This window comes from Ranitomeya imitator, chromosome 4 (assembly GCF_032444005.1).
Source record: "Ranitomeya imitator isolate aRanImi1 chromosome 4, aRanImi1.pri, whole genome shotgun sequence".
In the NCBI taxonomy this organism is placed as follows: Eukaryota; Metazoa; Chordata; class Amphibia; order Anura; family Dendrobatidae; genus Ranitomeya; species Ranitomeya imitator.
In genome coordinates this window covers 267,190,466-267,217,954 of record NC_091285.1, presented here as the reverse complement: position 1 = coordinate 267,217,954, position 27,489 = coordinate 267,190,466, and positions in this window count along the sequence as shown.

Genomic DNA, 27,489 nt, shown 5'->3' with positions numbered 1-27,489 from the left:
GTTCCCAGGAATACTGTTTTTGATTAAAAAAAAATAGCATAAAAGCCATCCAACCATTGACAAGGTGCCCCTGATGAGGACGGAACCTACGCTGTCTAATAATAAAAACCTTACCATGTGTCAAAGTTGACCTCAGTATGAATAAGCAGAAGAAATGAATGGCTGGCACATGATAGGAGTATAAGGTGCTAATGAATGGAATCAGAGATCCCATAAATATAGAAAGTCAATAATCACTGCACTCTTCAGTAGGGTTGAGCGAAACGGGTTTCAGATTCAGAAGTCGCCGACTTTTGGCAAAGTCGGGTTTCATGAAACCCGACCCGACCCCTGTGTGGGGTCGGCCATGAGGTCGGCGATCTTCTGATCTGAAATCGGAATTCCGATACAGAGTTCCGATATGTTTAAGATATCGGGAATTGGTATCGGAATTCATATGTTAGTGTAAAATAAAGAATCACAATAAAAAAATATTGATATACTCACCCTCGAACGCGCCCTGGTTCTCACCGGCAGCCTTCCTTCCTAAGAATGAGCGCCTAAAGGGCCTTCGATGACGTTGCGGCTTGAGATTGGTCGCGTGAGCGGTCACATGGGCGGTCACGCGACCAATCACAAGCCGCGACGTCATCGAAGGTCCTTCAGGCGCTAATTCTTAGGAAGGAAGCGTCCGAGGGCACATCCAATGGTGAGTATATTCCAATAGGTATATACTCACCCTCGGACGCGCCCTGATTCTAACCCGCAGCCTTCCTTCCTAAGAATCAGCGCCTGAAGGACCTTAGATGACGTCGCGGCTTGTGATTGGTCGCATGACGCCCATGTGACCGCTCACGCGACCAATCACAAGCCGTGACGCCATCAAAGGTCCTTCAGGCGCTGATTCTTAGGAAGGAAGGCTGCCGGTGAGAACCAGGGCGTGTCCGAGGGTAAGTATATCAATATTTTTTTTTATTATTCTTTATTTTACACTTAAATATGGATCCCAGGGCCATTGGGTTTCGTGTTTCGGCCGACCCCGACCCCAACTTTTCTATAGGATCGGCCGATTTCACTCGACCCGACTTTTGAAAAAGTCGGGTTTCGTGAAATCCGACCCGATCCTATAAAAAGAAAAGTCGCTCAACCCTACTCTTGAGTAGAAAGAATTTGCTTCAAGTGAAAACGTTTATTTATAGGTGCTGAGCGACAGGCAATTGAGACGTTTCAGCCACGGCGTGGCCTTGATCACAGTGTCGCTGGAAAAAATGAAAACAATATTTATTTAAAAATATATACACAATATATACATAAAAATACAGTAATATTACATATTTACAAAGAAACAATGAACCAATGTCACATCAGGGAGATATAGATCGCCGACTGGTAGAGGAGCTATCTGCTGGTTCATGTCTGATAAAGGAACACATATCCAACGCATGGAAATATCAGTATCAGGGCTGGGAAGAAGGCTAGAAGGGTAACAGGCATAAAGAGAAGGAAGATACTATGAAAAAATAGAGATAGAGATAATATAAGGCTGGGAAGAAGGCTAGAAGGTTAACAGGCGTAAAAAGATGAAGTATACAATGAAATAATAGAGTTAATGTAAGGTAATGTGGATGAGGACATACCATAGAGTATAAACAGTTGTAGAAGAAAGGAAAAGGGAATATCCAGCACGTCCATCCAGTGTAAGTAAAATTTCCAAAATTTATTGAAGCATTTTAAAAAACAATATTAAAAAAAAAGAGAGAGAGACCCTCTCTGCCTTTTTTAATATTGTTTTTTAAAATACTTCAATAAATTTTGGATATTTTACTTACACTGGATGGACGTGCTGGATATTCCCTTTTCCTTTCTTCTACTTCAGCTGAAATCACCAGCAGGTACGGCACCCACCAGCTACATTCATTTGCAACGGCTTACAGATGCATGTCTCGGCGTGTCAAGCTCCTAACCTTCCCTCTTCCCCCTCTTCTTTTTCTTGAATGTATAAACAATTGTACTTATAAGTTCCCATCCGGGACACAAGGAAATATGCAAAATTCGTCCTTATAGAGCCTCATCGAGAAATATACTGCAAGAACAGAACAGACCATGTGTATGGAACTGTTTGAAAAACAAGGATATATAGTGAAGCAGTAGACATATGCAATAACATGAGATGGGGGATATGCAGGGTAAAAACAATATCTAAAATGTGTGACTGGGGAGAAGGTTTAAAAATCCTACCAAACACTGATTAAATTGTGGTTCACCACATGGTATGCGGTCAATATCACGGTGGTGGGAAATACTGTAGAGGATAAGCTGAAAAAACTAGGGGAAGAAAGGCATGGAATGAGGTAAAGGATACGGGCAGTATGCTAATGTGAAAAGAAATGTATTGCTATCAAGGTAATTACCACATCCAAAAGGGGGGAACGGGGACCCTGTGTTTGCAGGAAGTACAGTACACTCCTCCAGCTGTAAAAGCAAAGATTTGTAAGGGTGAGCCTCACGGTATAGGTAGGGTCCTTATCTTGTGTTGTAGCAGGGATTACATCCGGATTATGCGTTGCTGTGTGACTGTCCGTGGCTATAACAGCCGACGTTGGTGAAGAAGTGGGGGAGCCGGTAAGTCTGTGCCCAGGAGTGGAGTGGTGATTGCTGCAGAGGCTCCCTATCTTATGTCCCGCCGGCCGGTCAGGTGACCGGAAGTGATGCGGGACACCGGCGCATGCGCAGACGCCCGGAGCTCGGTAGACCTGTGCTACTGCTGTGGAGTGTTTGTTTGTTGCTATGGCAGTGTAAACTAGGAGGATGGTTAGAGAAACATAGAATGGGGAGATAGGATGAGCGAAATGGCAGTGTTTGCAGAGGAAGAGGGAAACTAGCGGCAAAATGGTATGGAGAGAGCAAATAAGGGAGAGGAGAATATGAGGAGAGTGATAGTATAATCACCATAACTATGGTATGCAGAGCATAGGCATAATTACAGACACATGGAGAGCAACATCAAATATGGCAGGAGTAAAGTGTAGATAAACTAGGCGGTGAAGAGCAAGCATGACACAATAATAAAGTAAAATTATACAACGATAAGACCAAATAAAAAAAATAAATAGAAAAAGGGAAAGTATGGTAAAATGATAAAGCAAAACCATGAGACGATCATAAACATAATGGTAATGTAGTAAACTGAGCAGTGGATGGATATGAATAATCAAATGAACACATCAATAAATGTAGGAGTCCAAATCATAAAACTGACTAAAAAGGAACAAGTAAAGGAAAAGAAAAGGAAAATGAAAAGAAAAAGGGAAAAAAATTGGAAAAAATAAAAAGGGGAAACGATAAATAATGGGATGGGGAAGGGGGTAGGATGTCGTACCTTACCATCTCGGATACGTAATGGGAAGAGGTTACATGTGAAAAGGGTCAGTTGATCTAGGAGAAAAGGACCAAAAGATTATTACATTGACCAATCTATTTCATGGTTGAGACCCTTCGGGTGAAGTGTGTCGAGGGTGTAGATCCAGAATGTTTCTCGTTGTTTTAACAGTTGAATATGGTTACCCCCTCTTCTCGGTCTTGGAACTTTCTCAGTTACCTGAAATCTTAATTGGGCCCCATTGTGCTTGGCTTCCATAAAATGGGCCGGTAGGGGTAACCATACTTTCTCACACCTGATTTTCGATTTGTGAGTCGAGATGCGATCCCTTATGGCTTGGGTGGTCTCGCCAACATATAATAAGCCACAGGGACATTTGATGACGTAAATAACAAAATTGGATTCACACGTATAGTAATCCTTGATGGGGTAGGTTTTACCTGTACGGGTATGGACCACCTCATTACCTTTAATGATATTAGAACAGCTCATGCAACTTAGGCATTGGATAGTGCCTGTCATTCTCTGCCCACCAAGGGATCTAGTGGATGTGTGTTTACCGGAACCTAGATAGGATCTAAACAATGTGTCACGTAAGTTTTTGGGGCATTTGGTACACATGAGTGGTGGATTCCTGAATACTTCAATGTTGGGGTAGGCTTTACCGAGAAGTGGCCAATGTTTCCGAATTAGGTTGTGAACACTGAGCATGGATGGGTGATGATTATGGACAAATGGCAGTCTCTGGATCTTGTTGGTCATGATTGTGTTGGTATTGGTTTCAGCTAAAACCCTATTTGATTCTGTCTCAAGGAGTTGTGGTGGGTAATCACGGGTTTTGAATTTATTGGCCATCTCATGGAGTCTAGTTTCTCTCGTCATTGGGTCTGATACGATTTTTGTGACTCGTTTGAATTGGGATCTGGGCAGGCTGTTTTTTGTCACCCTGGGGTGACAACTGCTGTACAAAAGGAGACTATTACAATCAGTCGGTTTGGTGTAGATGTCAGTGTTGAGAATCCCCCTACTGTTTTTGAGGACCTTGGTGTCGAGTAAAGTGACCTCATCTGTGTGGTGAACCAGGATGAATGTAAGTTCGGGTCTAATTGTGTTGATCTGTTGGTAGAAGACCAGGAGGCTCGTTAGGTCACCCTGCCAGATGCAAAAGATGTCATCAATGTACCTGAACCACGTCAGGGCCAGTTGTTGGAAGATGGGATTGGGGTATATGTAGTCTTGTTCAAACTGGTCCATGTATAAATTTGCATAGGCTGGGGCCACGTTGGACCCCATTGCGGTCCCACATGTCTGTATGTAAAAATCATTTTCAAATAGAAAAAGTTCTCTCTTAACACAAGGTTATGTAGGTCAAGGCAGAGTTCCTGACAGCCCTTATCGACCCTGGCTTCTTGTAGGGTAAGGTGAATGGCTTCAATGTCTTTGTTATGGGTAATGGAAGTATGTAGGCTGTTGACATCTAGGGTGCACAGGATGCTCCCGGGTGGAATCTGATAGATGTAGTGAAATTTTTTAAGGCAGTCGCCTGTGTTGAGGATAAATGATTTTGTCCTGCGGGTATATGGTGTCAGGAGTTTTTCGACGAAAATAGAGAGGGGATTGGGGATAGAATCAGAGGAGGCAACTACGGGGCGTCCTGGTGGATTATGGAGATTTTTGTGAGTTTTCGGGAGAGTATATAACACTGGTGTTCCTGGGTGGTGGTTTAACAAATATGTCCTAGTTTTGCTGTCAATGGTTTTGAGTTCCAAATGTTTGTCAAGGGTAGCATTGATTTTATTACGTATAGAAACAGTAGGGTCACAATGTGGTGTTATCAGAGAGTTGTCTCCTGATTTCGGCAATGTAGTAGTTTTTGTTCATGACCACAATGGCGCCCCCCTTATCAGCCGGTTTGATCACAATATTCTTGTTGTCACTGAGGGCTTCAAGAGCTTGTTTCTCAGTAGGATTGAGGTTATGGCGAATTGGGAGGAAACCAAGCCGGTGGTCATGGATCATTTGTTTAACGTCCCTGTCAAGTAAGTCAATAAAGAACGCAACAGCATGATAGGTTTTGGGTGGCATAAAGCTGCTAGGATTATGTAGGCCTAGGGTGTCAAGTGTGATTTTGGGGCCAGTGTCCCTATTGGGTATAGTGCCAAGTGTGTTCGCAGTAGGTTGAGGCATAACATCAAAGTAAGCCTTGAGTCTAATTCTGCAGTAGGAATGGTGAAGGTCTTTTTCTAGGTTAAAGGAATCCCATCTGGGTGTGGGGCAGAAGGATAACCCCATATTAAGGACTCTAAGTTCAGCAGGAGAAAGAGAGTAGTCAAATATATTAACTACTATGTTTGGACTCCTACCTTCGATCAGAGCGTCATCTGGTGGTCTGCGTCCTTTCTTCTCTGAACTCCTTGTTGGCATCCACTTTGTCCTAAAAAAGCCGGTCTTGTAGTTTGTGCTCCATCAGTTTCGCTGCCAGAGCCTGGAGAGGAGTCCCCGGCCTGTGAGTAGCCCCCAGACGGATAGTGGCCCCCTGCTGGTTGGCAAAATCTCAGGCACTGTCATCGTGGAATAGGGTCCTCCCATCTGTATACTCTGTTGGTTAGGTAGTCTTCCGTGTATTTCTGAAATTTAGCACGTTTTCTCTCCTTGTGTGGCCGAAACGTCTCAATTGCCTGTCGCTCAGCACCTATAAATAAACATTTTCACTTAAAGCAAATTCTTTCTAGTCAAGAGTGCAGTGATTATCGACTTTCTATATTTATGAGATCTCTGATTCTATTCACTTGCACCTTATACTCCTATCGTGCGCAGCCATTCGTTTCTTCTGCAGTTGATTGTCTTTGGTTCTGAACACCGACCGAACACATGTCAGCCGACGCATATGCATATGACGACACTACGGGCTCTACCATTCTGTCTAAGATAAGGACAGGGACTGACTTCCTCCATATACCCAGCAAGGATATCAAAACCCGCGACTGGGAGAAGGAAAAGAAAAGACTCATCTCCTATGACCTGAACTGCGCCACTCTAGGTGAATATCACAGACATGGGAAAATTCCTTGGGGGTTACGTAGCCATTTGTGCCTCACCCTATTTGCCGATAACGATAAATACTGTGCTTTATTTCAGAAGATACCCAATAAGTGTTCTCTGGACATAATTCTCTTAACTATTAAACACCTACAGGACGCCATCAAGGAAACCGTGGACAAGATCAAGACAATCAAGACCCAGCTAACATCTACCCTGAGCAACGGTGAATTTTCTACACTAAAATCGAAAGTGGACTCAGTTGTAGCTATTAGAGTTGATCGACTTTTACTTTTTTAGGATCGAGTCGGTTTCATGAAACCCGACTTTCTCAAAAGTTGGGTCGGGTGAAACTGGCAGATTATTGCGAAAAGTCGGGATCGGCCGAAACACGAAACCCAATGCAAGTCAAGGGGGAATCAAAGTCGGCAGTGAGTGGAGGACAGGAAAACACCTACAGTGCCCATTTTAATGCCAAAAACATCAATTCGTATTACTGAAGCTTGTCAATCTTAATTTACTTTATAATTATAGTTAGGCATTGAAAACAGGGGCTCATTTGGCTAAAGTTGTGGGGGGTAGGGCTAACTCAAGATTTTCGTGGGCCCAGGAAATGCGGAATACGTCATGGCGGTGGAGCAGTGAGAGGTAAGTATTTCAACTTTGCAAGTGCTGCAATCCTGAGCAAGCAGGGGGGGCCCACTAGTCGGCACTGGCACAGGGCCCCTCATAGTACGTGGTGTATTTGACGGCGGGCGGCACCTCCCACTGCCAGAGGCACTTTTGTGTACTATGAGGGGCCCTGTGCCAGTGCCAACGAGTATGCCCCCCCCACTTGATGAAGGAACCTGCACTTTCATCTGCACCTTCCTCTTTGTCCCCGTGTTAGGTGGTATAGTATGCGGGAAGGGGAACCTGACTTTCAGCAGGGTCAGATTCTGGCTGTGTAGAGTGCAAGGGGAATGTAGTGGTCTGGGTCAATGTACCAGCAGACTCACCTAGCAGTGGCTGGCCAATGGGCAGGATGAGGAGGAAACACAGATATAGGCCCAAATAAGAAAGTAGGCTAAATCCAGTTCAAAATTGGTAACAGGACTAAACAGGCGGCATTGCTTTGTTCAGCGGAGGACAACTGTAATGAGAGGCTGACACAGTTAGTAGGCCCTAAAAAGTAAGTAGGCTAAATGCAGTTCAAAATTGCTAACAGGACTAAAATGGCGGCATTGCTTTGTTCAGCAGAGGACAACTGTAATGAGGGGCAGACACAGTTAGTAGGCCCAAATAAGAAAGTTGGCTAAATGCAGTTCAAAATTGCTAACAGGACTAAACTGGCAGCATTGCTTTGTTCAGCGGAGGACAACTGTAATGAGGGGCAGACAGTTACTAGGCCCAAATAGGTAAGTAGGCTAAATGCAGTTCAAAATTGCTAACATTACTAAACTGGCGGCATTGCTTTGTTCAGCGGAGGACAACTGTAATGAGGGGCAGACACAGTTAGTAGGCCCAAATAAGAAAGTAGGCTAAATGCAGTTCAAAATTGCTAACAGGACTAAACTGGCGGCATTGCTATTTTCAGTGGAGGACAACTGTAATGAGGAGCAGACAGTTACTAGGCCCAAATAAGTAAGTAGGCTAAATACAGTTCAAAATTGGTAACAGGAGTACACAGGCGGCATAGCTTTGTTCAGCAAAGGACGACAACTGTTATGAGAGGCTCACACAGTTACTAGGCCCAAGTAAGTATGTAGGCTAAATGCAGTTCAAAATTGGTAACAGGAGTACACAGGCGGTATAGTTTTTTTTAGCGGAGGAGGACAACTGTTATGAGAGGCTCACACAGTTACTAGGCCCTAGTAAGTAATTAGGCTAAATTCAGTTCACAATTGGTAACAGGAGTACACAGGCAGCATTGCTTTGTTCAGTGGAGGACAACTGTAATAAGTGGCTCAGACAGACTTAGTAGGCTTAAAATAAAAAAGTAGGCTAAATGCAGCTCACAATTGGTAAGAGGAGTACACAGGCGGCATAGCTTTTTTCAGCAGAGGAGGAGAACTGTTATGAGAGGCTCACACAGTTACTAGGCCCAAGTAAGTAAGTAGGCTAAATGTAGTTCAAAATTAGTAATAGGAGTACACAGGCGGCATTGCTTTGTTCAGTGGAGGACAACTGTAATAAGTGGCTGACACAGTTAGTAGGCCAAAATAATAAAGTGGGCTAAATGTCAGCCAAAACAATGTTCATAAATAAACTGGTGGCATAGCTAGGTACAGGGGTGGGCTCCTCTGCTGAGTAGCAGACATTGGTCGTTGGCGCAAAGTATTAACTGGTCTAAATGGAGGCCAGGGCCCCTGTATATTTTTACTATCATCTATCATTTCAACAAATTTGTATTGGCAGTGCCATTGAAGGATTTAACAGCACAAACTACACAGTGGTGGAGCAGGGAGAGGTAAGTTTTGCAAGTGGTAGAGCACTGTTCGAGCTGTAGGGGAACACTCTTGTGGGCGGCGGTACTGGCACAGGACCCCTCATATTACGATGGTGTGTCTGACGTTGGTTGTGCACCACCACCATCAGAGACACTTCATTGTACTATGAGGGACCCTGTGCTAGTGCCGTCGCCCAAGAGTGGGCACACCCAACTGTCCAGGCAAATGGCACTCGCACGGGTGCTTGCGCCAAGTGGTGACCACGGCCCTGTGGGGGGAGTCAGCTCATTTAGGGAGGTATAAAAATGGCCTATGGTGGACATTCAGCAGCTGCAAATGGAGGAATTGGAGCAGTCAGTAAGAGGAGGCCAAAAGCAAGACATTTTTCCGGCAAGCTACGTGTCAGCAGGGGAAGGTGGGGCAAAATAATTTGAAATCCATGATTGGTTAATTTTAATGAAGGTTAGATCATCAACATTTCGGGTAGCCAGATGTGTCCTTTTTTCGGTCAGTATTGAACCAGCAGCACTGAAGACTCTTTCTGATAGCACACAAGCAGCTGGGCAAGCTGTTGTGAATTCCGGTCTTGGGCTCTCTCCGGTGGTGTTAAGTAGCATTTTTGTGAGTTCTGCTCTTTGGCTCCCTCCTGTGGTTTTGAGTGGTATTGTTGCTTCTTGGATTTAGCTATAGCAGCTGTTTTCACTGATCGTCTTTCAGGCTCGGCTATATTAGTCTGGCCTTATCCCTCATTCAATGCCAGTTGTCAATTGTTCCTGCCTTGAGTCATTGCTCTAGGACTTTCCTGACACTCTGACCAGTTCATCAAAGCTAAGTCCTTGCTTGTCCTTTTGCGGTTCTCTTGTGGATTTTGTTGTTCAACACTTTCTTTGTTTGTTCATTTGTCCAGCTTTTCAGTATGGATCTATTCAGTTAAGCTGGAAGCTCTGGGCAGCAGAGTTTGCCCTCCACACCTTTAGTCAGGTGTGGAGATTTTTGCATTTCTCTGCGGTGGACTTTTTCTAGTTTTTATTACTGACCGCACAGCGTTCTGCCCTGTACTATTTCTGTCTAGCTAGAAGTGGCCTCCTGTGCTAAATCTTGTTTCATACTGCGTATGTCATTTCCTTCTCCTCTCACAGTGATTATTTGTGGGGGGCTAATCTATCCTTTGGGGATTTTCTCTGAGGCAAGAAAGTTTTCCTGCTTCTATCTTTAGGGGTAGTTAGCTCTTAGGCTGTGACGAGATGCCTAGGCAGAGTTAGGAGCATTCCACGGCTACTTCTAGTGTTGTGTTGAGCTTAGGGACTGCGGTCAGTATAGTTGCCACCTGCTCAGAGCTAGACACATGTCGCTCCTTAATCACCAGATCATAACAGCAAGCGAGCTCCTGTCGTGTCTGCGGTCACTGCGAAATCACTGCACAACCTGGTCATAAAACTCATCTGTCCAACGCCACTTCAGATTTCTGCACCTCTAACACCTCTGCCATGTTGCCCCCTACGGCTCGTGTGAGAACCATCACCGCCTCTGTGTGCTGGGAATGGCTGAATCAAATGGTCTACAAGAGTTGCTTGTTTAGTAGCCAATATTTGCTCCAGGTTCTCATGTGGCATGATATTTTGTAATTTTCCTTTGTATCGTGGATCCAGGAGGCAGGCCAACCAGTAATCATCATCGGTCATCATTTTGATAATGCGGGGGTCCCTTTTTAGGATATGCAAGGCATACTCTGCCATGTGGGCCAATGTTCCAGGTGACAATTCACTGCTTGTGCTGGGTTGAGGAGCACTTTCTTGCAAATCAGCTTCACTTGTGGCCCACAAAAACCCTGTACCTGACCTTGCAACGCCACCAGTTTCTATTGCCTCCTGAGAAGCATCCTGCTCCCATAAATATTCATCCCCATCATCCTCCTCCTCCACCTCTTCATCCATCACCTCATCCAGGAGAGTTCCCTGAGAAGGCAATGGCTGACTGTTATCAAGACTTCCCTCCTTCTCAGCTGAAGACGCCTGCTCCTTGATGTGCATGAAACTTTGCATCAGCAGACGCACTAGTGGGATGCTCATGCTTATGATGGCGTCGTCTGCACTTACCAGCCGTGTGCATTCCTCAAATCACTAAAGGACTTGACAGAGGTCTTTGAGCTTCGACCACTGCACACCAGACAACTCCATGTCTGCCATCCAACTGCCTGCCCGTGTATGTGTATCCTCCCATAAATAAATGACAGCACACCTCTATTCGCAAAGCCTCTGAAGCATGTGCAGTGTGGAGTTCCACCTTGTTGCAGCATCGATTATTAGGCGGTGCTGGGGAAGATTCAGCGATCGCTGATGGTTTAGCATACGGCTGGAGTGTACTGGCGACTGGAGGCTGTGCGATCAAAGTCTTCGCACCTTCAGGAGCAGGGCTGGTAACTCCGGATAATTTTTCAGGAAGTACTGCACCACCAGGTTCAAGGTGTGAGCCAGGCAAGAAATGTGTTTCAGTTCTGAAAGGGTTATGGCAGCCATAAAATTCCTTCCGTTATCACTGACTACCTTGCCTGCCTCAAGATGTACACTGCTCAGCCATGACTGAGTTTCTTGCTGCAAGTACTCGGCCAGTACTTCCGCGGTGTGTCTGTTGTCGCCCAAACACTTCAATTGTAGCACAGCCTGCTGACGCTTACCACTAGCTGTTCCATAATGGGACACCTCGTGTACAACACTGGCAGCTGCAGATGGAGTGGTCGTGCGACTGTGCTCTGTGGATGAGCTTTCACTTCTGGAGGAGGAGGAGGGGTGGCGAATGCCTACAGCCAACTGTTTCCTAGACCGTGGGCTAGGCAGAACTGTCCCACTATGGCTGTCCCCTGTGAACCCTGCATACACCACATTAACCCAGCGTGCCGTGATGGACACGTAACGTCCATGGCCATGCCTACTGGTCCATGCATCTGTTGTGAGGTGCACCTTTCTACTGACTGATTGCCTCAGTGCATGGACAATGCGGTCTTTGACATGCTGGTGGAGGGCTGGGATGGCTTTTCTCGCAAAGAAGTGTCGACTGTCTAGGTCATAGCGTGGTACTGCATAGGCAATCAGGGCTTTGAAAGCTTCGCTTTCAACCAAACGGTAGGGCATCATCTCTAAAAAGATTAGTCTAGCAATGTGGGTGTTCAAACCCTGTGTACATGGATGACAGGATGAGTACTTTCTTTTCCTAGCGAGAGTCTCTTGTTGGGTGAGCTGGACTGGAGAGCTGCATATGATGGAACTAGCGCTGGGGGTGGTGGACATGGCTGATTGAGAGAGGGTTGTGATGGTATTCTTGATGTTGGCCTTGCGACAATACCTCCACATTTGCTGCTGGTGGTGTCCTAACCGATGGGCTTACTGTGAGGGAAGCAATGTAGCTTTGCTGACTACCTTCATTCTGAGTAGGTGCACCAATGGTACTGGACATTTGGTAGTTAGTCCAGGCTTGCAAGTGCATGCTGGTTAGATGTCTACGCATGCACGTTGTATTTAAACTTTGTAGATTCTTCCCTCTAATCAAGGTCTCTGAGCACTTCTTACAGATAACTTTGCGCTGATCATTCAGATCTTGGTTATAAAATGCCCACACTGCACTCTTCCTACTATGGATTACCTTTTCAGGCATTGCACACTGTGCTACATTCACTGAATGGCAACGGTGTCCTAAAACTGTTTTTGGATTTGACAAACATTTTTGGCCAGAGACGGGCCTGCCAGATGAAAGCTGTTTCGATGTAGATAGCTGCTGCGAATCATCCTCCTCCGCTTCAGAGCAACTGGCAGCGGCACCCTCTTCCCCCAATTGCTGCCAATCTGGGTCAACAACTGGGTCATCTATCACCTCCTCTTCAACTTCATGTGCACCTTCCTCTGTGTCACCGTGTAAGGTGCTATAGCGTTCATGACCGGGCACCATAGTCTCATCAGGGTCAGATTCTGGCTCAGTACACTGCGAGGGCAATGTAGTGATCTGAGTCAATGGAACAGCATAATAATCTAGCTGTGGCTGTGCATCAGTGCACTCCATGTCCGATTCATCTTGTAATGGTCGGTTAACAATTTCCCTTTCTAACCCAGACATGGTATGTGTAAAGAGCTCCATGGAGTAACCTGTAGTGTCGCCTGATGCATCCTTCACTTTTGGCTTGGGTGAAGGACACAAGGAAACATCTTGTTCTTGACCGGGAGCATCCACTGACGACGACTCGCTGCTTTTAGATTTTGAACCTCCTGAAGAGGAGGTGAAAGAGCTAGAGGCTGAGTCAGCAAGGAAAGCCAAAACTTTTTCCTGCTGCTCCGGCTTTAAAAGCTTTTTTCCTACTCCCAGATAAGGGAGCCTTCGAGGCCTTGTGTAGCCATACGATGACTTTGGCTCAACACCTCGAGCCTTTGGTGCTATTTTGCTTTTCCCACTACCACCAGATGCTCCACCACCACCAACACCACCATCAGTACCAGCTGGCAACGCCCGCCAATGGCCTCTTCCACCAGACTTCCTCATTTTTGGAGAAATCTAACCAAAATAACAACCATTATATGGTACTGTGAAACAAGGTAGAAGGTCTATATAAACTTGTGGAGAATTTTAATCTCCCTTTTTTTGGGGGGAGAGACTGCAGCAAAACTCAGGCGTAGTGTATTACACTACACAATGTAAGTGGCAGAACGTGGCTGGAAGATGTACGACAAACTGATAGAACTGTGACGTAGATCCACTTAGTGCCAATTTAAGTCTGCCTTTTATTTGTGGGAGACTGCAACAAAACTCAGGCCCAGTGTATTACACTACACAATGTAAGTGGCAGAACGTGGCTGGAAGATGTACGACAAAATGACAGAACTGTGACGTAGATCCACTTTGTGACAATTTAAATCTCCCTTTTTTTGGGGGGAGAATGCACCAAAACTCAGGCCCAGTGTATTACACTACACAATGTAAGTGGCAGAACGTGACTGGAAGATGTACGACAAACTAACAGAACTGTGACGAAGATCCACTTAGTGCCAATTTCAATCTCCCTTTTTTTGGGGGGAGACTACAACAAAACTCAGGCCCAGTGTATTACACTACACAATGTAAGTGGCAGAACGTGGCTGGAAGATGTATGACAAACTAACAGAACTATAACAAAAAGAAACCAGCGCACTACCAATAATACAAATCATGACAGGGGTGCGAAAGAGATGGTATAAGAACGCAATAAAACAACAAAAGAAAAAAGCACCACTCTATATAAATCGCACACCACTAATAAATAATGAAAAAGGAAAACTTTTATTGATACACAATTTAAAAACAGTTAAAATGGCATAATGCCATGATCCCCACACTGGCCCGCCACAAATACAAATACGTACAGGCACATATAGTGAACAAATTACATAGCCAAATGGATAATACAGTACAATACAAAACTCAGGCCCAGTGTATTACACTACACAATGTAAGTGACAGAACGAGGCTGGAAGATATATAAAAAAATATAAGGGCAGTAGTACAATTTCAATCTCCTTACGCATCAAAAAAATCTCAAGGAGAGAAAATGTGCTAAATTTCAGAGAGACACGGAAGACTATCTAACCAACAGAGTATACAGATTGGAGGACCCTATTCCACGATGACAGCACCTGAGATTTTGCCGACCAGCAGGGGGCCACTATACATCAGGGGGCTCCTCTCAGGCTGGGGACTCCTCTCCAGGCTCTGGCAGGGAAACTGGTGGAGCACAAACTACAAGACCGGCGGGGATTCCTTTAACCTAGAAAAAGACCTTCACTGTTTCTACTGCAGTATTACCCATTGTGACCCTACTGTTTCTATACGTAATAAAATCAATGCTACCCTTGACAAACATCTGGAACTCAAAACCATTGACAGCAAAACTAGGACATATTTGTTAAATCACCACCCAGTAACATCAGTGTTATATACTCTCCCGAAAATTCACAAAAATCTCCATAATCTACCAGGACGCCCCGTAGTTGCCTCCACTGATTCTATCCTCAATCCCCTCTCTATTTTCGTCGAAAAACTCCTGACACCATATACCAGCAGGACAAAATCATTTATCCTCAACACAGGCGACTTCCTTAAAAAATTACACGACATCCATCAGATTCCACCCGGGAGCATCCTGTGCACCCTAGATGTCAACAGCCTATATACTTCCATTACCCATGACAAAGGCATTGAATCCATTCACCTTACCCTACAAGAAGCCGGGGTCGATAAGGGCAGTCAGGAACTCTGCCTTGACCTACTTAACCTTGTGTTAAGAGAGAACTTTTTTCTATTTGAAAATGAATTTTATATACAGACATGTGGGACCGCAATGGGGTCCAACGTGGCCGCAGCCTATGCAAATTTATACATGGACCAGTTTGAACAAGACTACATATACCCCAATCCCATCTTCCAACAACTGGCCCTGATGTGGTTCAGGTACATTGAAGACACCTTTTGCATCTGGCAGGGTGACCTAACGAACCTCCTGGTCTTCTACCAACAGATCAACACAATTAGACCCGAACTTACATTCATCCTGGTTCACCACACAGATGAGGTCACTTTCCTCGACACCAAGGTCCTCAAAAACAGTCGGAAGATTCTCAGCACTGACATCTACACCAAACCGACGGATTGCAATAGTCTCCTTTTGTAGGGCAGTTGTCACACCAGGGCGACAAAAAACAGCCTGTCCACATCCCAATTCAAACAAGTCACCAAAATCGCATCGGACCCCATGATGAGAGAAACCAGACTCCATGAGATGGCCAAGAAATTCAAAACCCATGATTACCCACCACAACTCCTTGAGACAGAATCAAATAGGGTTTTAGCTGAAACCGATACCAACACAATCATGACCAACAAGATGCAGAGACTGCCATTTGTTCATAATCATCACCCATCCATGCTCAGGGTTCAGAACCTAATTTGGAGAAGTTGGCCGCTTCTCGGTAAAGCCTACCCCAATATTGAAGTATTCAGGAATCCACCACTCATGTGTACCAAAGGCCCCAAAGACTTACGTGACACATTGGTTAGAGCCTATCTCGGTTCCGGTAAACACACATCCACTAGATCCCTTAGTGGGCAGAGAAGGACAGGCACTTTCCCATGCCTAAGTTGCATGAGCTGTTCTAATATTTTTAAAGGTAATGAGGTGGTCCATCCCCGTACAGATAAAGCCTATCCCATCAAGGATTACTATACGTGTGAATCCAATTTTGTTATTTACATCATCAAATGTCCCTGTGGCTTATTATATGTTGGCAAGACAACCCAAGCCATAAGGGATCGCATTTCGAGTCACAAAACAACAATCAGGTGTGAGAAAGTATGGTTACCCCTACCGGCCCATTTTAAGGAAGCCAAGCACAATGGGGCCCAATTAAGATTTCAGGTAATTGAGAAAGTTCCAAGACCGAGAAGAGGGGGTAGCCATTTTCGTCTGTTAAAACAGCGAGAAACATTCAGAATCAACACACTCAACTCACTTCACCCGAAGGGTTTCAACCATGAAATAGATTGGTCAATGTAATAATCTTTTGGTCCTTTTCTCCTAGATCAACTGACCCTTTTCACATGTAACCTCGTCCCATTACGTATACGAGATGGTAAGATACGACATCCCACCCCCTTCCCCAACCCATTATTTATCTTTTCCCCATTTTATTTTTTCCCATTTTTTCCCCTTTTTCTTTTCATTTTCCTTTACTTTTCCTTTACTTGTTCCTTTTTAGTCAGTTTTATGGTTTGGACTCCTACATTTATTGATGTGTTCATTTGATTATTCATATCCATCCACTGCTCAGTTTGCTACATTACCATTATGTTTATGATTTTACCTCATTTTTTCGCCCTATCTCTTTGCTTCATTATTTCGCTACATATCCTCATCTTATTTATTTATTGCACTACGCCCCCACATCATTGTTGTCATATTTTGTCTTATCGCTTTATGGTTTTGCTTGATTATTTTGCCATATTTGTTCTTTTCCATTTATTTTACTTTACCATATTATTTTGCCTTATCGTTCTATGGTTGCGTTATCATTGTGCCATGATTTTTCTGTCTTTTTCTCTTTATTGTTTTTTACATACTATTCCTGCCATATTTCGCTGCATATGCTCATCTGATTCATTCATTATACTAGGCCTCCATATCAGTTGTGCCATAATTTTGTACTATCGTCTCATGGTTTTGCTTTATCATTTTGCCATACTTTCCCTTTTTCTATTTAATTTTTTATTTGGCCTTATCGTTGTATAATTTTACTTTATTATTGCGCCATGCTTCTTCTTCATCACCTAGATTATATACACATTACTCCTGCCATATCTGATGTTGCTCTCCATGTGTCTATTATTATGCCTATGCTCTGCATAACGTAGTTATGGTGATTATACTATCACTCTCCTCATATTCTCCTCTACCTTATTTGCTCTCTCCATACCATTTCGCCGCAAGTTTCCCTCTTTCTCAGCAAACACTGCCATTTCGCTAATCCTATCTCCCCATTCTAAGTTTCTCTAACCGTCCTCCTAGTTTACGCTGCCATAGCAACAAACACTCCACAGCAGTAACACACAGCTCTACCGAGCTCCGGGCTTCTGCGCATGCGCCGGCATCCTGCATCACTTCCGGTCACCTGACTGGCCGACGGGACATAAGACATGGAGCCTCTGCAGCTATCACCACTCCTATCCTGGGCACAGACTTACCGGCTCCCCCAAGTCGGGTGTTATAGCCACGGACTGTCACACAACAATGCATATTCCAGATGTAAGCCCTGCTACAACACAAGATAAGTACTGACCCTACCTATACCGCGAGGCTCACTCGTACAAATCTTTGCTTTTACAGCTGGAGGAGTGTACTGTGCTTCCTGCAAGCACAGGGTCCCTGTTTGGATGTGGTAATTACCTTGATAGCAATACATTTCTTTTTACATTAGCATACTGCCCGTATCCTTTACCTCATTCCATGCTTTTTTCCCCTGGTTTTTTCAACATATCCTCTACAGTATTTCCCACCACCACGATATCGACCGCATACCATGTGGTGAACCACAATTTAATCAGCGTTTGGTAGGATTTCTTAACCTTCTCCCCCAGTCACACATTTCACATATTGTTTTTACCCTGCACATCCCCCATCTCATGTTATTGCATACGTCTACTGCTTCACTATACATCCTTGTTTATCAAACAGTACCATACACATGGTCTATTCTGTTCTTGCAGTATATTTCTCAATGAGGCTCTATAAGAACGTACTTTGCATATTTCCTCATGTCCTGGATGGGAACTTATAAGTACAACTGTTTATACTCTATGGTATGTCCTCATCTACATTACCTTACATTATCTCTATTCTTCCATTGTATACTTCATCTTTTTACGCTTGTTACCCTTCTAGCCTTCTCCTCAGCCTTATATTATCTCTTTTTTTGTTGTATCTTCCATCTCTTTACGCCTCACCCTTCTAGTCTTCTTCCCAGCCCTGATACTGATATTTCCATGCTTTGGATATGTGTTCCTTTTTCAGACATGAACCAGCAGATAGCCCCTCTACCAGTCGGCGGTCTATACCTCCCTGATGTGACATTGGTTCATTGTTTCTTTGTAAATATGTAATATTACTGTATTTTTATGTATATATTGCGTATATATTTTTATATAGATATTGTTTTCATTTTTTCCAGCGACACTGTGATCAAGGCCACGTCGTGGCCGAAACGTCTCAATTGCCTGTCGCTCAGCACCTATAAATAAACGTTTTCACTTGAAGCAAATTCTTTCTACTCAAGAGTGCAGTGATTATCAACTTTCTTCAGTATAAATAAGGGCAGACAAAAGGATCAGGTCCCAATCTATTGACATCAGTCTGGGGAAGCCTTTAAATGTAATTAACAGCTCAGGAGAGGGAGGCCACACCCTGGCATTTAACAAGCACTTCCAGCCATCGAGCCGGAAATGCGTGCACCATTAACCCCGTCACGTGATCGGGGGTCATCGGTGTATTGGCATAACACCAGAGGTCACCTGAAGACCTCTATGGTTGTTGATGCCGGATAGCTGTGAGCACCACCTTGATCAATGGATTAATAAGTCTAATATAGTACCTGTCCTACTAATTATAGCGCCATAGCCTTGCATGCATGTACGCCCTTCCTCGGGACTCCTAGCTGCTTTCGGCATCTATATGTGTGTTATATCAGCATTGGATTGAACTGGACACGTCATGATAATTTTGCGGGCTGGGGTATCGTTTTTAATGTTGCACGCTTTTCAGTGTTAGCACTTTATGCTTTACCGTCCTTGTCGGTTACTTACAATTGAATGTCTTCAATAAAGTTTACATTTTATATACTGAAGAGAAAATTGAAAAGAGGGGTGCACTACTTGTTGCCTTGCGCAGGTGTGTACTTTGGAGGACACAGCATGAACTTGGACCCAATATTGCGGCCAGCATGCAGCCAGCAGGTAAGGAAAGGGTGAATCAAACACCCAAAAACCCCACCCATATGACCGCAAACCTGTCCCGCCAAATTCAGGTGACAGGTTCCCTTTAATTACATTTCATTTCAAACTGAGGAAAGGGCAACTTGAAACTGCTTTGTTATCTTCTTATAGCCCTCTCCTGCTTTGTGAGCCTCTACAATTTTTATTTTCAGAGTGCTAGGCAGCTGGTAAGAAGAACTCATGGCTGCTGTTTTTGGCACAAGGTTAGAGGAGGCTGAGATTTTATAGAGCTGGAAAATTTGCATTTCCTGGCCTTTCTTCATGATGATAGTGAGCAAACGATACCCCTATCAGGCTAATTAAGGTTTGAAACCTTGGTTCAAATTATCTGAGCACACAAATCTCTACAGTGCCTAAACTTTTGAAATTGGCCCATTTTTCATTTTGTAATTTTTAAAAGGTAAAAAGTGACAATCCATTTTGTTTGTGCCTAACATAAAACGGAAATGTGTCATCTTTAGCGTTAGGCCTTTTAGAGATCATTTCATCTTCAACTTGCTAAACTGTTCACAATAGCAGTAGTTTTGAACAGAGGTGCCCAAACTTTTCCATGCCTTGGTAAATGAAAGATATTTGCAACCTATTTTTAAATTTTATTATTTGTCCCCTGATAACCTCTCTAACCAATTCAATAAGCTCACCAATTGACTTTTAGTGGGGAAAAATCTGCATCAAAAATGCATGTAAAAAATGCCTAAAAAGCAGAAAAAACACTATCCTATTTTATGCAGCATTTTTCCTGCCAAGAGCTTCAGAAATTGTGCTTAAACTTGTGCACCAAACACTTAACGTGTGCACAGAAACTCAGTGTTTGATAAATAGGCTGAAAAATTCAATTTTATTTTTTTCTTAATACTTACAATTGACCCCTCCAAGAAAAAAAATAATATGCGCATTTCTAAGAATCCTACAACTATATACAGTGGGAGAAATAAGTATTTGATCCCTTGCTGATTTTTTTAAGTTTGCCCACTGACAAAGACATGAATAGTCTGTAGTTTTTAGGGCAGGTTCATTTTAACATTGAGAGATAGAATATCAAAAATAAAATCCAGAAAATCACATTGTATAAATTATATAAATGTATTTGCATTTTGCAGTGAGAAATAAGTATTTGATTCCTCTGGCAAACAAGACTTAATACTTGGTGGCAAAACCCTTGTTGAAAGCACAGCAGTCAGATGTTTTTTGTAGTTAATGATGAGGTTTGAGCACATGTCAGGAGGAATTTTGGTCCACTCCTCTTTGCAGATCATCTCTAAATCATTACGATTTTGAGGCCGTCGCTTGGCAACTCAAAGCTTCAACTCCCTCCATAAGTTTTCCATGGGATTAAGATCTGGAGACTGGCTAGCCCTCTCCATGACATTATTATGCTTCTTTTTGAGCCACTCCTTTGTAGCCTTGCCTGTATGTTTTTGGTCATTGTCTTGCTGGAAGACCCGGCTGCGAACCATTTTTAATGTCATGGCGGAGGGAAGGAGGTTGTCACTCAAGATTTTATGGTACATGGATCCATCCATTCTTCCATTGAGGCGGTGAAGTAGTCCTGTGCCCGTAGCAGAGAAACACCCTCAAAACATAAGGTTTCCACCTCCATGCTTAACAGTGGGGACAGTGTTCTTTGGGTCATAGGCAGCATTTCTCTTCCTCCAAAAAAGGCGAGTTGAGCTAATCCCAAAGAACTCAATTTTTGTCTCATCTGACAACAGCACATTCTCCCAATTGCTCTCAGAATCATCCAGGTGTTTATTTGCAAACTAGAGACGGGCCTGAACATGTGTCTTCTTGAACAGGGGGGACCTTACGGGCACTGCAGGATTTTAACCCCTTTACCCCCAAGGGTGGTTTGCACGTCAATGACCAGGCCAATTTTTACAATTCTGACCACTGTCCCTTTATGAGGTTATAACTCCGAAACGCTTCAACGGATCCTGGTGATTCTGACACTGTTTTCTCGTGACATATTGTACTTCATGATAGTGGTAAAATTTCTGTGATAGTACCTGCGTTTATTTGTGAAAAAAATGGAAATTTGGCGAAAATTTTGAAAATTTCGCAATTTTCAAACTTTGAATTTTTATGCAATTAAATCACAGAGATATGTCACACAAAATACTTAATAAGTAACATTTCCCACATGTCTCCTTTACATCAGCATAATTTTGGAACCAAATTTTTTTTTGTTAGGGAGTTATAAGGGTTAAAAGTTGACCAGCAATTTCTCATTTTTACAACACCATGTTTTTTTAGGGACCACGTCTCATTTGAAGTCATTTTGAGGGGTCTATATGATAGAAAATTCCCAAGTGTGACACCATTCTAAAAACTGCACCCCTCAAGGTGCTCAAAACCACATTCAAGAAGTTTATTAACCCTTCAGGTGTTTAATAGGAATTTTTGGAATGTTTAAATAAAAATGAACATTTAACTTTTTTACACAAAAAATTTGCTTCAGCTCCAATTTGTTTTATTTTACCAAGGGTAACAGGAGAAAATGGACCCCAAAAGTTGTTGTCCAATTTGTCCTGAGTACGCTGATACCCCATATGTGGCAGTAAACCACTGTTTGGGCGCATGGGAGAGTTCGGAAGGGAAGGAGCGCCGTTTGACTTTTCAATGCAAAATTGACAGGAATTGAGATGGGACGCCATGTTGCGTTTGGAGAGCCCCTGATGTGCCTAAACATTGAAACCCCCCACAAGTGACACCATTTTTGAAAGTAGACCCCCTAAGGAACTTATCTGGATGTGTGGTGAGCACTTTGACCCACCAAGAGCTTCACAGAAGTTTATAATGCAGAACCGTAAAAATAAAAAATCATATTTTTTCACAAAAATTATATTTTTGCCCCCAATTTTTTATTTTTCCAAGGGTAAGAGAAGAAATTGGACCTCAAAAGTTGTTGTCCAATTTGTCCTGAGTATGCTGATACCCCATATGTGGCAGTAAACCACTGTTTGGGCGCATGGGAGAGCTCGGAAGGGAAGGAGCGCCGTTTGACTTTTCAATGCAAAATTGACAGAAATTGAGATGGGACGCCATGTTGCGTTTGGAGAGCCAATGATGTGCCTAAACATTGAAACCCCCCACAAGTGACACCATTTTGGAAAGTAGACCCCCTAAGGAACTTATCTAGAGGTGTGGTGAGCACTTTGACCCACCAAGTGCTTCACAGAAGTTTATAATGCAGAACCGTAAAAATAAAAAATCATATTTTTTCACAAAAATTATATTTTTGCCCCCAATTTTTTATTTTTCCAAGGGTAAGAGAAGAAATTGGACCTCAAAAGTTGTTGTCCAATTTGTCCTGAGTACGCTGATACCCCATATGTGGCAGTAAACCACTGTTTGGGCGCATGGGAGAGCTCGGAAGGGAAGGAGCGACGTTTGACTTTTCAATGCAAAATTGACAGGAATTGAGATGGGACGCCATGTTGCGTTTGGAGAGCCACTGATGTGCCTAAACATTGAAACCCCCCACAAGTGACACCATTTTGGAAAGTAGACCCCCTAAGGAACTTATCTGGATGTGTGGTGAGCACTTTGACCCACCAAGGGCTTCACAGAAGTTTATAATGCAGAGCCATAAAAATAAAACAAAATTTTTTTCCACAAAAATTATTTTTTAGCCCCCAGTTTTGTATTTTCCCTAGGGTATCAGGAGAAATTGGACCCCAAAAGTTGTTGTCCAATTTGTCCTGAGTACGCTGATACCCCATATGTGGGGGGAACCACCGTTTGGGCGCATGGGAGGGCTCGGAAGGGAAGGAGCGCCATTTGGAATGCAGACTTAGATGGAATGGTCTGCAGGCGTCACATTGCGTTTGCAGAGCCCCTAATGTACCTAAACAGTAGAAACCCCCCACAAGTGACACCATTTTGGAAAGTAGACCCCCTAAGGAACTCATCTTGATGTGGTGTTGTGAGAGCTTTGAACCCCCAAGTATTTCACTACAGTTTATAACGCAGAGCCGTGCAAATAAAAAATATTTTTTTTTCCACAAAAATTATATTTTAGCCCCCAGTTTTGTATTTTTCCAAGGTTAGCAGGAGAAATTGGACCCTAAATGTTGTTGTCCAATTTGTCCTGAGTACGCTGATACCCGATATGTGGGGGGGAACCACCGTTTGGGCGCATGGGAGGGCTCGGAAGGGAAGGAGCATCATTTGGAATGCAGACTTAGATGGATTGGTCTGCAGGCGTCACATTGCGTTTGCAGAGCCCCTAATGTACCTAAACAGTAGAAATCCCCCATAAGTGACCCCATATTGGAAACTAGACCCCTCATTGAACTTATCTAGATGTGTTGTGAGAACTTTGAACCCCCAAGTGTTTCACTACAGTTTATAACGCAGAGCCGTGAAAATAAAAAATCTTTTTGTTTTCCCACAAAAATTATTTTTTAGCCCCCAGTTTTGTATTTTCCCAAGGGTAACAGGAGAAATTGGTCCACAAAAGTTGTTGTCCAATTTGTCCTGAGTACGCTGATACCCCATATGTGAGGGTAAACCCCTGTTTGGGCACATAGGAGAGCTCGGAAGGGAAGGAGCACTGTTGTACTTTTTCAACGCAGAATTGGCTGGAATTGAGATCGGACGCCATGTCGTGTTTGGAGAGACCCTGATGTGCCGAAACAGTGGAAACCCCCCAATTATAACTGAAACCCTAATCTAAACACACCCCTAACCCTAATTCCAACGGTAACCCTAACCACACCTCTAACCCTGACACACCCCTAACCCTAATCCCAACCCTATTCCCAACTGTAAATGTAATCTAAACCCTAACCCTAACTTTAGCCCCAACCCTAACTGTAGCCCCAACCCTAACCCTAACCCTAACCTTAGCCCTAACCCTAGCCCTAACCCTAGCCCTAATCCTAGCCCTAACCCTAACCCTAACCCTAGCCCTAACCCTAACCCTAGCCCTAACCCTAGCCCTAGCCCTAACCCTAATGGGAAAATGGAAATAAATACATTTTTTTTTATTTTTCCCTAACTAAGGGGGTGATGAAGGGGGGTTTGATTTACTTTTATAGCGAGTTTTTTAGCGGATTTTTATGATTGGTAGCCGTCACACACTGAAAGACCCTTTTTATTGCAAAAAATATTTTTTGCAATACCACATTTTGAGAGCTATAATTTTTCCATATTTTGGTCCACAGAGTCATGTGAGGTCTTGTTTTTTGTGGGACGAGTTGACGTTTTTATTGAAAACATTTTCGGGCACGTGACATTTTTTGATCGCTTTTTATTCCGATTTTTGTGAGGAAGAATGACCAAAAACCAGCTATTCATGAATTTCTATTGGGGGAGGCGTTTATACCGTTCCGCGTTTGATAAAATTGATAAATCAGTTTTATTCTTCGGGTCAGTACGATTACAGCGATACCTCATTTATATCATTTTTTTATGGTTTGGCGCTTTTATACGATAAAAACTATTTTACAGAAAAAATAATTATTTTTGCATCACTTTATTCTCAGGACTATAACTTTTTTATTTTTTTGCTGATGATGCTGAATGGCGGCTCGTTTTTTGCGGGACAATATGACGCTTTCAGCGGTACCATGGTTATTTATATCTGTCCTTTTGATCGCGTGTTATTCCACTTTTTGTTCGGCGGTATGATAATAAAGCGTTGTTTTTTGACTCGTTTTTTTTTTTTTTCCTTACGGTGTTTATTGAAGGGGTTAACTAGTGGGACAGTTTTATAGGTCGGGTCGTTACGGACGCGGCGATACTAAATATGTGTACTTTTATTGTTTTTTTTTTTATTTAGATGAAGAAATGTATTTATAGGAATAATATTTTTTTTTTTTTCATTATTTTGGAATATTTTTTTTTATTTTTTTTACACATTTGGAAAAATTTTTTTTTACTTTTTTACTTTGTCCCAGGGGGGGACATCACAGATCAGTGATCTGACAGTTTGCACAGCACTCTGTCAGATCACTGATCTGACATGCAGCGCTGCAGCCTTCACAGTGCCTGCTCTGAGCAGGCTCTGTGAAGCCACGTCCCTCCCTGCAGGACCCGGATCCGCGGCCATCTTGGATCCGGGGCTGGAGGAAGCAGGGAGGGAGGTGAGACCCTCGCAGCAACGCGATCACATCGCGTTGCTCCGGGGGTCTCAGGGAAGCCCGCAGGGAGCCCCCTCCCTGCGCTGTGCTTCCCTGCACCGCCGGCACATCGCGATCATCTTTGATCGCGGTGTGCCAGGGGTTAATGTGCCGGGGGCGGTCCGTGACCGCTCCTGGCACATAGTGCCGGATGTCAGCTGCGATAAGCAGCTGACACCCGGCCGCGATCGGCCGCTCTCCCCCCGTGAGCGCGGCCGATCGGCTATGACGTACTATCCCGTCCAGGGTCAGATAAGCCCAGGGCACCTCGACGGGATAGTACGTCTAAGGTCACAGAGGGGTTAAACCTTTACGGCGTAATGTGTTATAATGTGGTCCCAGCTGCCTTGAGATCATTAACAAGTTCATCCCGTGTAGTTTAAGGCTGATCACTCACCTTCCTAATGATCAAGGATACCCCACAAGGTGAGATTTTGCAGGGTGCCCCAGATCGATGTCGATTGACAGTCATTTTGCATTTCCTCCATTTTCTTACTATTGCACCAACAGTTGTCTCCTTCTCACCCAGCGCCTTACTTATGGTTTTGTAGCTCATTCCAGCTTTGTGCCGGTCTATGATCTTGTCACTGACATCCTTATAAAGCTCTTTGGTCTTGCCCATATTGTAGAGGATGAAGTCTGACTAATTAATTGAGTCTGTAGACAGGAGTCTTTTATAAAGGTGACTATGTAAGACAGCTGTCTTTAATGCAGGCAATCAGTTGTTTAGAAGTGTCTAACTGGTATGTAGGAGCCAGAACTCTTAATGGTTGGTAGGGGATCAAATACTTATTTCTCACTGTAAAATGCAAATAAATTTATATAATTTATACAATGTGATTTTATGGATTTTATTTTTGATATTCCATCTCACAATGTTAAAATTAACCTACCCTGAAAATTATAAGACTGTTCATATCTTTGTCAGTGGGCAAACTTACAAAATCACCAAGGGATCAAATACTTATTTCCCCCACTGTAGATACAAATATATCACAGTTGAGAACTCTGAGATGGTGTTGCTGGTAAAAAAAAAGAAGTAAATATTGCTAATCATAATAATTTTATAGAGATTTTCTTAGGTAAATATTGTCATTTTTTTTTATTACTGTTAGGGGATTCACAGCAACTGTATGTTATCTTTAGACTGTAGATTCACATCTATATCTAATGAAATGTGTGTGGATATACCTTCACAGTTGCAAAAAAATGTGCTGTAAGAAGATTTCCATTAAAAAAAATGTGCCTAATAATTCTAAACTGGTATACTAAATTACTAAATAATGAGTAGCCATTAGATTAGGACTAAAATAATCCTACTGATGTGCAGGACATCAAAGGCTATAAAACATCACAGGCATTTTCAAGTATATGAAAGGATCACAGCTGACCTTATAGATAGAAATTTCACTAAAACAGAAACAGTCGTTTGATTTTTAAATTAAGCATTGGAATATTAAAAGAAAATGTGTTTCTTTCAATACACGCAGTAGTAAAAATCATACGTACTGTATATACTTAGGTGCATAATAGAACTAGGTTCCTTTTAAAGATAACCATCAGAAAAGAAAACACACTCCATAGATTTCTGTAGCACTCAGTCAATAGATTGCTACATGGTAGAGAGCATGATGTCCCCTATTAATCAGTCAGTTTATAATCTGTATTTTATGATCCACTAGGACCTTCCCACCCCTCACAACCCCAGAAGGCTGTGTAGTATGGACCGCCACTGATAACAGGGCAAACAATATGTCTGTTTACTGCGCTTCCCAATAAAAAGCTCCAAACTTTGCCTTTCAAATGTCCTTTAAAGGGGTTGTTTTCTTTCAGACAATGTTCTGCCACTGCTGCAGTTTTGTTAATATACTGTATATTAAACCTTAGGGCTCATACTCACCAGCGAGAAACTCGGATGAGTCTCGCATGTTAATACCCGACACTGCACCCGGCACTCAGGAGCGGAGCGTGCGACCACATAGGA